This window comes from Vombatus ursinus, unplaced genomic scaffold (assembly GCF_900497805.2).
Source record: "Vombatus ursinus unplaced genomic scaffold, bare-nosed wombat genome assembly UNPS02009573.1, whole genome shotgun sequence".
Lineage (NCBI taxonomy): Eukaryota > Metazoa > Chordata > Mammalia > Diprotodontia > Vombatidae > Vombatus > Vombatus ursinus.
Window position 1 is genome coordinate 487,241 of NW_020949351.1, and position 16,262 is coordinate 503,502.

General features: G+C 37.1%; 1 protein-coding gene and 1 non-coding gene across 3 annotated transcripts in view; one reads left to right on the forward strand and one right to left on the reverse strand.

The window, feature by feature from the left end:
- SPIRE1 (spire type actin nucleation factor 1) overlaps window positions 1-16,262 on the reverse strand; it is a 240,612-nt gene that overhangs the window by 80,103 nt on the left and 144,247 nt on the right. The window lies entirely within an intron of this gene.
- On the forward strand, window positions 5,158-5,261 carry LOC114036082. Its single transcript, XR_003568294.1, has one exon. It is a non-coding gene; the product is annotated as a U6 spliceosomal RNA (small nuclear RNA).

Sequence of the window (16,262 nt, forward strand, 5' to 3'; positions counted from 1 at the left end):
CATTAAGGGATTAAAAATATTAAAATAATAAACCATAAAGTTACTATGCTGCTAAAGTTGATATGAATTTAAGTATCCCACCAGAAAAATAGACAGTAATTACATTCCCCTGTAACAGTCTGCCTATACTGTTCTAATTCTACAGCATCTCTTATTTCTACCTCACTTTCACTCATATAGCTACCACCTAAGTTCAAAAATCTCATTACCTCTCACCTAGAATGTTGTAATAGCCTCCCACTTGTTCTGGAAACAGACATTTTCCTGGTCTCTCTCAATCAATTAATCAACAATAGTCTTTGTTAAGAAAAGGGCATAGTATGACAGGAGTTATGGGAAGACTTCTGCTTCCCTTTGGCAGAGTAGGCAAGATCTCCTTTGTATCTATCTGAAATAGAATATTTTTTCCCTTTACTCATCCTCACTTCTTTCCCCTTTCTAGTCAGCAATCTATACCACAATAAAACAATCATCAAATAATCACATAATTTTGGAACTAAAAATGTTCACAGATTATGTCTTAAATACATTCAGAATCACTGTAGCAGATATGGCTAACAGCAAAAAGGAGTAAAAGCCTGGAATAGGTTGTTTTTAATGAGATGGAAAAAAAAAATCAAAGCATTCCTTTAATGGCACCAACATTTACAAGACCAGTAATTCAAACAAGAGACCAAATGAAGATTGAAAGGGGCCCTAGAAAATTCAGAATAACAGATGATCTAATTAAAATTCAACAAATGGCATTCTTACAGACATCTGGTGGTAAACACTTTCTTTTACAAGTGATGAATTTGCAAGATTGGCAGGATCTAAATCCAGTCTGGCAACAAGAAAAGATTTCTATCTGACTCTGATAATATACTTTGACAATTCATGGGGGAATGGTCTAGTAAAAGATATATCTCAAATATTTAAATGAGAGAACTCTTTGAAGGTTTTATCTACTTGAGGCTGTTCAGCGAATTTAAGTAACAAATAGCCTATATTCAGAACAGATATCAGTGACTCAAATTGATTTCAAACCCTTATAACAGCAATGAAATTATGACACGCTGTTGGTTTTGGCAAGTGGTCAGTAAGAGAATGGGTTGCCAAAGGCTTCCAGTTTTAGTCAACAAAGAAATACTTAACAACCAAACAACCAACTCTTTAGAATTTAAATTATACATAATAATGCTAGGCAAAGAAATACTTTGTAAAACAAAAATAATGAGATAATAAGATAATTTCTACTGCAGATAACATATTATTGACTACATTCAAAACAATTTAAAACCTTTCCAAGTATCAGAACTCCTCTTTAATATCAAAAAGTTTCATGTGAAACTCTCCGTAACAATCATCATAATATTGGTATGTGCTTCATTACTTCAAGTATTTGTGATTTCACCAGTGCAGGGATAATTACAAGCTCTCTTGATCTTCATGGGTTACTACAGCAAGAAAAATAAAATTTAAAAAATCACCTGGCTTCCAAACTTTTGGTGATAAGTCTCTTCAAACTTAGCTAGGTTGGTCCTTGGAGGAAAAATATTCAAATCTTTAAGTCTACTTTAAGTCTTTCTAGCTTGAGAGGATAAAGCTGGAGTCTGCATTCTGATCGCATAACTAGGTTCTCTCCAACAAACAGGATAAGGCATCCAAAAAAGGATACAAGTAGAAGAAGTTTTTAAAAACTATGTGTGTGTTATATACAGATAGTGTTAATCATGAAAGAAATCTCATTATTTCTAATCATGTAACATTTCAGATAATACATTTTAATATGTGAGTCTTTAGAAAAGTTTTAGAACTAGGCTACAAAAGGCAATCTACTGTCTTAACAAATCAGTAAACATTTATTAAGTGCCTACCATGTGCCAGGCACTGGGGATACAAAGAAGAAAATGAAATTGTCCCTGCTGTAGGAGAGAGAGAAAGGGAGGGGAGAGGGGGAGGGGGGGGGGGAGAGAGAGAGAGTGAGAGAGAGAGAGAGAGAGAGAGGGAATGTGTACTCCCAAGGAATTTACTTAAGTCCTAATAGTAAGGTTATATCTCAATGCTAAGATAAGTTTGGTTAAGACCCTGGGCATGTAAAAACCATTCCTCCATAATTATGTACTTTAATAAAGTGCAGGGATGAAAGTGAATCATTCAGGAAATCTGTTTGCTGATTCAAAAGTTTTAAATAAGGTCAAAGCAGCTGAAGTTACTTAAGCCTTACACAAGTGATAGGACATGTTTTAATAACTACTGCTTCTTTTCCTTACAGCCAGAAGGGGAAATTGCTTTCCTTATTTGGACTAATTCTATCTAAATTTAAAAAAATAATGTGAGGACAGAAAAGAAGCAAGAAAGGTCAATGTTCTTTCACAGGCTACAAATAAACAAAAAAAGGTAAAACTTTACTAAATAACTAAAAATTCTAAGCTTTGAGACCTATTTTTTTTTAAGAAAAGCAACTTTAGCATTAGCAGAAGTAGTTGAATACATATTGCCTTGATGGTAATAATAACAGGAATTTATTGGGAAAAATACAATATATGCATTGTTTAGCTAAATAAAATAATTGAAATGTCTGAGATTTTGGTGATAATTGTCCTAATGGAGTTTTTTTTTTATTTCCTAAAATTAAGTCATGATTTTTCTATAAATTCATATATAGTACATTTTGTGAAGATGCTTCCATAAATAAAATAATCAAATCACTTTTTTTTCTGAGAGCTAAAAAATTAGTCTGAAAAATTATTGTGCATCACTTCATTAATGTAGAATGGTAAAATGTAACAATGTCTATCAAGGGTGTTGCAAAATTTAAAGTGCCATATTATACTAAAAATAGAATCTACCATTTGTCTCTCAGTTATGAAGGTATTACATGTTAAATTTATAGCAGGCACCTATAGAAACAAAATTATTAAAGTGAACTTTCCTAATTAGAGTTAGGATATCCTAATTAGGATAGATTTAAATAGAATCCATCTTAATTGTAAAGCAATCTAGATAGTTAATGAGCAAAGGTCCTCAGATAAACATGGGCAAAACTAAATGGAATCTGGTCAAGCATGGACTATGTCTGGGAAACTAGGCAGTATTCTTAATAACCCCTAGTCTCAAAACCCTGTCTTGTTAACACAAATGTTATCCAGTGAAACTATAGTTGCAAATAAAGAAAAATCAAAATCTCAAAAGAACGAATGTTGTGAGTGACTCAAAGGTCAACGGAGAGATGTATGTTAAATGCAAGTAGGTTGAAGCAAAAGAGAATAAGAAAGAGCTGCACTGGTACCAATAAATGTAAAAAGGCCTACATAAAGGCTTCCAGAAGATTGGGCAGATACTTCATGGAATATCTACCAGAAAAATGCACAAGAATCACAAGGATAAGGACAAAAATCATACAGGATAAGAAGATACAAATAAGTTACAATCTACTCCCATGGTGAGAATGAAAAATATGGTTTGGGATTACAGGACAGAGGGAGAGGGAGAATAATAGAGTATGGTCAAATAAAGAAATTCAGAAATCATAACACGGAAGTGGAATATTTGTGAGTGACAGCAAGATCAAAGGTATGGCCATCTCTGTGGCTGGTAAAATGCAGTGGAGGAATAGAAATGACTAAGTTGAGGAACAGGAAAGTTAGGGTGTTTGAAAGATTATCAATATGTACATTGAAATTACCTAGCATGAGGGCAAGAATTATGAAAAAGAGAAAGACTGTGAACCATTAAACTCATTGAGGAAAGAAGAAGAATGTCCTAGAAGGTGGTAGAAAAAAAGCTATCAGAACCTTCATTGGGTGATATAGATGGTATGAACCTCAAAAGAGGAGAGATTACTGTGTGATGGTTAGGGAAGTTTGGATTTAGCAATGGGGAGTAAGGAATAACAACTTCCTCACCATGACCCACTAGTGATTCCAGGTATGAGTAAGAGTTAAAGTGCAACCAGGGCTGAAAAGGGGGAGGCAGAGCACACAAACACAGGTTGAAAACCTGCTGAAATACTTTTAGAATAAGCAAGACATTACTTCGAACCAGCAGGGTCTGTAGTTCAGAAGAGTTGGAGATGTAGATTTAAAGATCATTTTCAGAAGTGATCTTTGAACCTAAGGGAATGGATGAGGTCACCATGGGAGAGAGCAAAGAAAAAAATAAAAAATGTGAGGAGGGGAAAAAAAAAACGAGAAAAATGTGGAAGCAAAAAAATGGGATATAGAAGGAAGAATGAGAGAACAATGATGAAGAGAGGAGAGAGCTCCCAGTGATTCTACCAATGAAGGGATACTCCTACGTATCTTAAGGATGGTCCTCATTCAAATAAATAAGGCCTTTCAGCATCTATCTAGCATGCATTAGACATGAATTAATTCCAAAGAAGGAGACTAATTTTCGCCATTCTAAACCCTTCTATATCCAGGACATCCAGTCTTCACAATCAATAATAATAATAGTTCACATTTATATAGCACTTTAAGTTAGCTTAAAAAGCACTTTCTTTTCTCACAATAATCCTGTGATAGGCAACATGGTATCTGCTGAAAAAAATAATAATAGCTAACAGGTGACTCGTTCAGGGTCACACAGCTCACTGCCCTGAATTTAAATCGTGGTCCTGCCACTTACTAACTGTGTGACCTTTGGCAAGTTGTTTCATTTATTGTTCTAGGTCCCGGTTTCCTCACCTTTAAAATGAAAAGGTTGGACTCAATGTCCTCTAATATTCCTTTCAGCTTTAAATGATCCTAAGTATCATCATCAATGTTTTATAGATTAATTCATTAGGTTCATCAAGTAACTAGTCAAAGGTCACATAGCTAGTGATTCAAAGAGCTGTGATTCAAAGCCAGGTCTTTCTTAACACCAAGTATGAGTACAACCACTAAGCATCTAGTGTTTAAAATAAACCAAAACTATTATAAAGGAGCTCCATTTCCATGAATCATAAATTGAGGAGAACTACCCATCTTTATCAGAAAGAAGAAACAAGGTTTGTCTGTGGGAAGGCTGAACTCACCCTGTGGCTGCAATAAATCACAATATAGCACGACTATCAATTCAAGAGACAAGCCACAAAAAAATTCTTATTAACCCCAAAGGACACACAATGGGCAAGTAGCCAAATTAGACTGCTTGAAGACTACTAGGCTTTTACTAAACTTATCCTGGTAGTTGCTTCAAGCAGCACATGTGCTAAAATTGTAACGATACAGAGAAGATTAGCATGGCCCTTGCCCAATGATGACATGCAAATTTGTGAAGTATTCCATATTTTTATCACCTCCTGAAAGAGATCCCCAAAAACTCCTAGGAATATTATAGCCAAATTCCAGAATTCCCAGGTCAAGGAGAAAATATTGCAAGCAGCCAGAAAGAAACAATTCAAGTATTGTGGAAACACAATCAGGATAAAACAGGATTTAGCAGCTTCCACATTAAGGAACCAGAGGGCTTGGAATATAATACTCTGGAGGTCAAAGGATTACAACCAACCCAGCAAAACTGAGTATGATCCTTCAGGGGAAAAAAATGAACATTCAGTGAAACATAGGACTTTTAAGCATTCTTGATGAAAAGACCAGAACTGAACAGAAAATTTGACTTTCAAATACAAGACTCAAGTGGAACATGAAGAGGTAAACAGGAAAGAGAAATAACAAGAGACTTAATAAAGTTGAACTGTTTACATTCCTACATGGAAAGACGGTATTTGTAACTCATGAGACCTTTGTCAGTATTAGGGTAGTTGGAGGGGAAAAAAAAAATACATATATATATATATACACAAAATATATGTATACATATATACAAAACATATGCTTTGTATAAACATATACAAAAATAAAATTAAGAGAGAAGATTATACTGGCAGAGGGAGAAAGGGAGAGGTAGAATGGGGTAAATTATCTCACATAAAACAGACAAGAAAAAGCTTTTACAGTGGAGGGGAAGTGGGGGAAGGTAAGAAGGAATGAGTGAATGGTATTCTCATCGGATTTGGCTTAAGGAGGGATTAACATGCACACTCAATTGTATCTATCTTACCCTACAGGAAAATATGGGCAAGGGGCTAAGAGAGGTGGGGTGGGGGGAGTGGGATGTAGAATGGAGGGCAGATTGAGGGAGGGGGTAATCAGAAGCAAATACTTCTGAGGAGGGACAGAGTCAAAAGAGAGAATAGAATAAATGGGGGGGGCAGGATAGGATGAAGGGAAATAGTTTTTTACAACATGACTACTACGGAAGTGTTTTGCATGACTACACATGTATAACCTGTATCAAGTTGCTTGCTTTCTCAATGAGGGTGGGTGAGGAGGGAGGAAGGGAGAGAACTTGGAACCCAAAGTTTTAAAAACAAATGTTAAAAATTGTTTTTACATGCAACTGGGAAATAAGATATACAGGCAATGGAGTATAGAAATCTATCCTGCCCCAGAGGAAAATAGAAGGGGAAGAGGTTAAGAAAAGGGGGGGGGGGGGGGGGAAGTGATAGAAGGGAGAGCAGATTAGGGGAAGGGGTATTCAGAATGCACGCCATCTTGAGGTGGGGTTAGGAGCAAGATGGGGAGGAAATTTAGAACTCAAAATCTTGTAGAAGTGAATGCTGAAAACTAAAAATAAATAAATTAATAAATAAATTTATCTATATAAAAGAGTGTGCTATCCTGGAAAGAACATTAGATTTAGGGTCAGAAATGCTGGTTTCAAATCCCATCTTTGCCTCTTAACTATTTTGTGTAAACGAACAAGTCACTTAATAAATCTGGGCCTCAGTTTCTCATTTGTAAATGAAAGGCTTATCATAGATGATTAAAGTCCCTTTAAACTCTAAGTCCTATGATCACCTAAATTCTGCCAACTGTTGCCTCTGACAAGGATAGACTACTTTGTCTCTCTAATTCTGACATGAATGAACCATTCCACTGAGTATTTTTCTTGGTGCTTCTGAAGGCTGTTCTCAACCAAGACAGACTGAAGGGCTTCTTAAGCATCTATTATGTGCTATGTGCTATGCTGGAAGGTGGGAATAGAAAGACTTACATTCCAAATGGGGAGATAACATGTATATATGTGCAAAATATAATGGATAACTAATTATTTATACAGGTCTCACAAGGAATGGGTGCCATCCAGGAAAGGTAAAGTCCCTGAGGAATCCTGGAATCAGTAGTCTTCCCAGTCCAGGAAGCCTGGGCAATATCATGAGAATAAGCACCTGGATTTGTTCTTGTGTTCTTTCTAAAGATAAACCGACAGAGAAAAAGATGCACACACACACACACACATACACACGTTTAATACCTTGAAGTATGGACCTCTTAGATACCTAGACAACAGATATATGCCACAGGTACATTAGGAAATTTTCCTGCAATTCCAAATGAGACCAATAAAACTAAGAGAAAAAAAATTACTCTCTTGGAGTCAGCCCCCAGGGTCAGATCCAGTCTGTGCAAGGCCAGGGGCTTTGTGTGGCACCCTGACTCTTTGTTTACACCCTCAGATACCTCCTCAAGAATGTATGATGTACATGAATGGATACTCCCTCCAACGACAGACTACAATTTCTTTACAAATTAGCAAATAGACTTAAGAGTTTCTATGGCCAAAAATTTTATCATCCTGTGACCAACCTCATGTCGAGCCTTTCCAAACTAAGTTAAGCTGATCTCCAGATAAATGGCATATTTTTAAAACCTTTAACCCTTAAGAATTTGTTCTGTGAAGTTTGGATTCAGTCAAAGGGCCGCACTTGAGGACCTTGAGGCCACAGGTTGCACTCCCCTGGATACGGTCTGTAACTAGGCTCTTAGTAGAAGCCTTGAATTTGGTAGGACCTGCCAAATCTTGTACTTCATTGTTACAAACTTTGATAATCCAGGGCTACCTCCACTTCATGATGAGGCATTAAAGGAAAAGTTTAGTAGATAAATGCAATTATACAGAACAATAAATACTGCTGCTAAAGTTGAATTTTAAAAAGGTAAAGGAAGCCATCCTTACAATCAACCCACTTCAAAAGCTCAGTGTCACCCTGTACTTTTCATACTTCCTTACCACATATACCCAATCAATTGTCAAATCTTGCTTCTACTTCCACATTATCTCTTACTTTCAATTCCTTAACTATATACACCACCAGCACCTTAGTTCAGGCCTTCATTACATCTGGCTTAAATCATTGCAACAACCTCCTAACTGGACTCACTGCCTAAAGTTTCTCTTCAGTCTAATCCATTCACTGCACATCAACCAAAATGATTTTCCTTTTTTTAAAATAATATTTATTTAGTATTTTATTTTTCCCCAATTAATTACATGTAAAAACAATTTTTAACATTTTTTTTTAATTCTGAGTTCCAAATCCTCTCTCTTTTCCCCTCCCCCCTCATTAAGAAGGCAGGGAATCTGATATAGTTCACACATGTTCAGTCACGCAAAACATATACTTCCATATTAGTCATGTTGTGAAAGACAAACACAGACCAAAAAAATTCTGCTTTTTAAGTTCTTCTCTTCAGTAGATTTTTGAGCCTCTTTTACCATTTGGCCTATTCTATTTTTTAAGGTGTTATTTTTTTTTCAGGGTGTGTGTGTGCGTGCATGCCTCTTTTACCAAGCTGTTGACTTTTTTCATGATTTCCTTGCTCATTTCTTTTCCCAATTTTTCCTCTATCTCTCTTATTTGATTTTTAAAATCTCTTTTTGAGCTCTTCTCTAGGAATTCTTTTTGGGCCTGAGCCCAATTTACAATTTTTCTTTGAGGCTTTGGATATTGCAATTTTGATTTTGTTTTCTTCTTCTGAGTTTGTGTTTTGATCTTCCCTGTCATCATATTAATTTTCTATGTTTAGATTTCTTTTTTGTTGTTTGCTCATTTTCCCAGCCTATTTCTTGACTTTTAACTCTATGTTAAAGCAGGACTCTGCTTTGGGAGGAAGAGAGGACATTGTCCCAAGTTTCAATCCTGTCCTGCTACTGCTTTCAAAGCTAGTTCTGGGAATCTATAAGTTTTCATTTCTTCCAAGGTGGTATGATCTGAGAGGTATGATCACTACTCTCCTAGCCTGTGCTCCAGTCTGTGAGTAATGACAAGCTCTTTTTCCACCTGGAACTGTGATCAGGGTCCTGGCTCCCTTGTGGCCACAAGCTCTGGTGTGCATCCTCATCAACCTGGGAGACTGTGACCCAGAACTGTGACTCAGACCCATGGGATGGGGAATGCTACAGAGTCCTGCACCCAGTGGCAACAAAGAGACCCCTATAATCTCCCTCTGACCAGTTGTTTAATCCCCTTACCATCTGGGCTAAAAGCTCCAGAAGTTGCTGCTGCCATAGCTGATTCAGTTGCCCCCAAGTCCAGTTGCCTTCACTGGTGCAGGCTGAGCTCCACTCTCACCTTGGTGAGACCCTTCCTGTCTGATATTCTAAGTTGTCTTGGGTCAGAAAATTGTTTCACCTTGTCCTTTTGTGGGTTCTACATTTCAGAATTTTTAGGTGTTACTTACAAAGTTATTCAGAGGGGAATCTGGGAGAGCTCAGGTGAATCCCTGTCTTTTCTCCACCATCTTGGCTCCCCCAAAATGATTTTTCTAAAGCATAAGTCTGTCACTCCCCTAAACTTAGTAAATTCTAGTTCCCTATTGTCTTTTGTATCAGACAAACTTCTACATACTCAGCAACCCAGTGGCCCTAGCCTCCTTTCTTTTCCTCACACAAGGCACTCCATCTCTAGATTCCAAGCATTTTCACTTGCTGACCCCTGTTCCTGGAATGATCTGGGTCCAATAGGCTTTATCAGAATGCTAAAGGGATCCATTATGCTAAAAAGCTTAAGAACTCCTGATCTAGTCCAACTCTTCTAATTTTATAGATGGGAATTTCCTCAGCATGACATTTAAAACTCTCCATAACACAGCTCCAACCTACCATTCCAGATTTATTTCATCCAACTTCCCATCATGTACTCTATATTCCATGCCAATTGGCTTATAATTCCCCTAAACCATGCAATCCATCTTCAATTTTTATGCCATCCCATGAGTTGTCAAGCTATGTATCTCATCTTCACGTCCTTTAAAATGAGGGTTGGATTATGTGGGCTCTCAGATCCCTTCCAGCCCTAAATCTATGTCCCTGAGATCCCACATTAGACTTTTCCTGGTCATCCTAGTTACTGTGCTCTATCGTAATCCATGTACATGTCATACATCTTCTTTGTAGCCATAGAACTTAGCATTGAGCTTTGTACACACTAAGGGAGCAAGGTGGCTTCCTAGGAATAAGTGAGCAGAGTACTAGACTTAAAGTAAGAAAGAATTGTGTTTGAATTCTGCCTCAGACATCTCCCAGCTGTGTGACACTGAGTACATCACTTGACCTCACTCAGCATCCATTTCTTCATCTTTAAATTGAGGCTAATAATAGTACTTACCTTATAGTACTGTTGTGAAAAATCACATAAAATAATTTATCCGATGTACTTTAAAAGCCTTTAAGCATCATATAAATTTGTTTAATAAGCCCTTGTTGAAAGTTCTTTCCTAACTTCTTGCGAACTCTTGTATGCTCTAAGACACCACAATTTTATGATATGAACATATTTACTAAGAAATGAGTGATTTAACTTCATTATTTTTGAAGCACAGTAATAACTAAGGAAATCAGTCAGCAAGGCAATAAGCATTTATTTATTTGTTTGCTTGTTTGTTTATTTACTTATTTTTACTTTTTTGGTGAGGCAATCAGGGTTAAGTCACTTGCCCAGGGTCACACAGCTAGTAAGTGCCTGAGGCCAGATTTGAACTCAAGTCCTTCTGATTCCAAGGCTGGAGCTCTATCTACTGCGTCACCTAAGTGCCCCAACAATAAGCATTTATGAAGCACCTACCAGGCACTGAGCTAAGTACTGGGGATATAAAAGTAGTCAAAAGTCAGTCCCTGCCCTCAAGGAACTCATAGCCTAATGGGAAGAGTCCAGTTATGCTTGGGAGCACTAGTTTGCCAATTAAACAGAACTGTCAGAGGACTCCTAGAAAGTTCATACACAAGGAGCCTAGAATCCATTGACATCACAATTCTGAAAGGAAAGCTGAGCATGCTATGATAAACATTGAGTCCTCTAACTTACTTAATGAATTATTTACAGTGCCCTTACTTATCTACAACAAAAATCATATAAACAAGTTACTCTGCATAGACTAATACATAATCAGAGGCTTCATTTCAGCAATTGTGCTTTAAGACAACAATATCCAATAAATTTTTATGACATTTCATCAATAGTACCACATTCCTTACTCATGCAGATTCAAAGACTTCATTAATATTATATATAAAATTTCTATTGATCCCACCCTCTTCAGTCAGGGATAGAGCAGGAGAATTGTATAACTTCTTAAAAAGTCAGTCATGCGTTTCTAGAGAAAGATACTACATAATGACCAAATGCCTATAGAAAAGATTAAAACTATTCAGAAACAACATTCACAAAGTAACAATGTAAGAAATCTTTAGAGCTCAGGTGAATTCCAATGAAACAAAAATAAAACTGGACAAGACAAACTCAGACAATGTTTGAACTGGCAAGAACTTTAAAACATTTTTATGTTCAACTAGGAAATTTTACATGTGAGGAAAATGATGTCCAGAGAGGTGAGTGACTTACTCAAATTAATAGTAGACTGGGGTTTAGAAGGCAAGTCTCCAGACCTTCAGGATCAGTGCTCTTTCCATTATAGTAGTTACCTAATATTTTATTTAAAACAGATATCATATCATATCCAGGGACAGCTAGGTAGCACAGTAGATAGAACACCAGGCTTGGAGTTGGGAAGACCTGAGTTCAGATCTGGCCTCAGACACTTATTAGTTGTGTGACCCTGAGCAAGTCACTTAACTTTGGTTTGCCCATGTGCAAAATGAGTTGATGAAGGAAACTGGCAAACCACTCCACTATCTTTGCCTAGAAAACTCCAAACCGAGTCATAAGGAGTCAGACATGACTGAAACAACTGAACGACAACCTATTTCTATTCATTGAGGGTCTGTAATGTGGTTAGTGATGATGACTATAACCCCTCTGTTAGCAGATGATCTCTGAGGGTTGTCATGGCCAAAAAAATTTATCACATTTCCACCAGTCTGGTGATGAGTCTCTCTGAAAATATCTATCTGTGATCTCAAACAACAAATATACTCCATTACCCATTCATGCCCATTCATACTAAAAACTTTTCTAGGATCTACAAGAATTTGTGTTCCATTGGCATACCTTTCAAAAAGCCAAGAACCATTCTATAAAGCACTGAAAGGGAGCTTCAATGTTAAGACCTTTGTGTCAAGGACTCTCTCATCAGTAAACTTCAAAATAAATATGATAAGCTCAGGATGTTGCATCTTTATAGAAAAAAGATGAATGAGTCTAGTCCATTCAGTGTGAGCTGCTTCTTCTCTAGTTCTCTTCATCCAAAAACCACTTGACAGGGGCAGCTAGTTGACGCAGTGGATAGAGCACCAACCCTGGAGTCAGGAGGACCTGAGTTCAAATATGTCCTTAGACACATGATACTTCCTAGCTGTGTGACCCTGGGCAAGTCACTTAACCCCAATTGCCTCACCAAAAAGCAAAAAACAAAACAAAACAAAACAAAAACCATTTGACATCAACTTCCACTCTCTCTTCTTTTCTCCCAACCTTTGAAAAAGAGGAGGCTTCTGTTTCTGTGATAATGATTGTGAATACTTGTCCTCTGATTTCTATGTGATTGCTACTACTCAGCATAGCATTGTATAGATTAAAATGTGATTGGGAAATGTTCAACATACGAATACAAAATTCAATACAATATAAAAAAAAGAAAAAGAGGAGACTTGCTCTACATGTTCACTTGATCCCACTCCCTCCCATACTCTCCAGTAGACTGCATCCTCAATCATCTCTCAAATTTAACATGTCCTTACCAACTTGTTCTTTCATTACTGCATTCAAAAGTGCTCAAGTCTCATCCATCCTTAAAAAACCTTCACTAGACCCCACAATCCCCCCAAACTATCATTTTATATCATTCCTCCCTTTCTCAATCATACTTGTTGAAAAAACTGTCAATAATCGCTGCCTCTACTTCCTCCCCTCTCATTTCTCAAGCCCTTGCAATCCAGTTTCCAGCTTCCTTCACTCAACTGAAACTGCCCTCTCCTAAGGTACTAATGATGTCTCAATTCCCAAATCTAACCATGGTTTGTCATTCATGATACTGTTGACCACACTCTCCTCTTGGATACTTTTACTCTGGGTTTTCATGACACTACTCTCTTCTGATTACTCTTCTTTGACTGCTCATTCCCAGCCTCCTTTATTGGCTCATCATTCACATCACACACCCCCAAATGTGAGTACTCCCCCAAAGTTCTGTCCTGGGCCTTCTCTTTTCCTTCTCTTATTAAATACAACAAGCCCAGCTCCCACAGGTTTAACTCATTTCTATGCAGATGACTCCCTCAGATCTGTATCCAGGATCTCTCCTTAGCTCTTCACCAATTGTCTAACACACATAATTAATTTTCTGGAGACATGTTCAAATCTGAATTCATTATCTTTTCCAAATAAAACCCTCTATTCATCCAAACTTCTCTATTTCTATAGAAGGTACCATTACCCTTCCAACATCTCAAGTTTAAAATCTTGGCATTATCCTAGACTTCTCACTATATGTAACCAATCAGCTGTCAAAACTTATAGTTCCTACCTTCAAGTGTTCTCCTGTATTTGATCCCTTGTCTGTGGAGACATTATACAGCTTCCCCCTTATTTCAGGCTTTTACCACCTCTCAGCTAGATTATTTCAACAGCTTCCTCACTGGTCTCCTGTCTCAAGTTTCTCATCACTCCAGTCCATCATACAACTACTAATGTCCTCCTTTCCCAAACTACCTTGTATTTAACTATTTTGTATATATTTGTACTTACTAACTTTATATTTACGCAGTATATATTTTATATGTACTTCTTGGTTTCCTCATTCGTATGTAAGTTCATTGCAAGGTTGTTTCATTCTTTGTACCTGTAGCCCCAGCACTTAGAACAGAGCCTGGCACATAGGAGGCACTTAAATCTTCTTGAGTAAAAAGAATTTATAAATATTGCTTTTCTCACTATTCATAAATGGTTGCTAGAAGCACTTATTTATGTTAGAGACTCCATCTAATCCCTTTCTTAGTCCAAAAGGAATGTGCCTAAAGTAATAGGAAGGGGAGGATAGATTGTCTTTTTATACAACAGAAATTCCAGGTAATCTGTTTCACTATTTAATATCCCTTAGTTTTATGAAACTCTACCTACTGTTTAATGTAAAGCTTTTCTAGTTGTAAACTATTTTTTCTTATTCTGTCCAGCACATAAGAGCTGATCAGTATCTTCTTTTTAAAAATTCTTCAAAAAAAAATCTTCAAAGACTTTATAGTGATAAATGAGTCAACTTTCACACTTCTATATAATGCTATCATTTTTCTTCATTGGTCTTAATGTTATAATTCCCCAAAAAGTTTTCATAGCTTTCCTCTGGTCCCACTTGTAATCTCAATATGCACTATAAAAATTAAGTTCCAGGGGGCAGCTAGGCGGTGCAGTAGATAGAGCACCAGTCCTGGATTCAAGAGAACCTGAGTTCAAATCTAGCCTCAGACACATAACAATCATTAGCTGTTTGACTCCGGGCAGGTCACTTAACCCCAATTGCCTCACCCCCCCCCCCAAAAAGTTCCAGATTTGGCACAAAATATTCTTTTTTTTTAAAAAAAAAAAAGAAGGAAATGTTGAATCAAATTTGTAGTAGAAGGATTATAATTAAGGATCTTCCTTATTATCATATAATAGTTACATTTATGTAACACTTTAAGATTTGCAAAGTACTTTAAAAATGTCCTCCCATTTGATCCCCACAACTATACTAAGAGGTAGATACTACAACTATGATGTTATTGCCATTTTACATGTTCTCGTTTATCTTTTGTTCTCATGGAGGACCAATGCACATGAATTAGATTTGAGTGAGACAGAACAAGACCTGGGAAAACTACCCTACACAGGAAGAAACTGAGGTTAAGAGATGCCGAGGGTCAAAGAGCTACATAAGTGTGGGATTTCATGTTCCATTTAAAATACTAAAACATTCTTTCAAGAGACGTTTAACTTTGTTCTTCCTAAACTAAACATGCAGGGCTTAGCACTGTGATAAAGGACCTGGCACAGAGTAAGCATTTGATGATAAATGTTTGTGGATTGACTGATTATTACATATTATTCACTTGCACGTACTCCCTAGTCAAACTGTCCTGCTAGCTGATTAGCTTGTGCTTTGGCATGAGTGGTCTTCCATATCAAGAATGCACTACGACTTCACCTATATCTCTTGAAATCCTTAGCTTCCTTCAAAACATAGCTGCTATGTTGTGAGGCCTTTCCTGAGAGTTTACAAGCATTCTATCTCCATCTTGAAATTAATTTATATTACGTTTCATTTACTTAATGGTTTACATACTATATTCCCCTAGCTGAACATTAGCTGCCATCAGAAGACCTGGGTTCTAACTGGACCTCTGTCTTCTGTGTGACCTCTGGCAAGTCACTCACCCTCTCTGACCTTCAGTTTCCTCCTTGGATACTATCACCCTTGGGAGCAAGAAAGGCTTCCTCTTTTTTTCTCTAGTGGCTCCAGCTCCTGGCATAACAGATAATTAATATTTGCTTAACTGAATCATAGTAAATGTAATTTAATTTTTAACAGGTTTCATTCAGCTTACTCAAAGAACTCTAAATTAACTTTAATTTGTTCATTTGAGTAGGTACACATTTACCATTTCACAGTATTTTGTTTTGTTTTTAAAAAATGGGGAAAGCTGTTTGTCTCCCAATACAGATTTGCAACTGGTTTGAAAGTCCAAGAGAAATTTTCTGGGGCACTGGAAGGCTGGGTAGGTCCCAGCTCCAGAGGCGTCAGGGCAGAAAAGGCCCAGAACAAGGCCAGCTCCATCTCTAGGTTATGCTGCCTCTCTCTAAGCAACTCTTAGGTTCAAGAACTTCTTCCTCAGCTTTTTCTTGCTATCTTTAGCTGTAGAAAGTGTGAAAGACGATTTACCTAGGAAACAACAAATACAGTTGTCTTTGATCCTTCTACAAGAAAGTATCCATGGATTTATAGAAAAGAAATGGAGATTGAAGGTTTAAAGGAGTAGGTGATTACTCTTTTGTTCTGACTGCCCTTCTCACATGTGGAGGC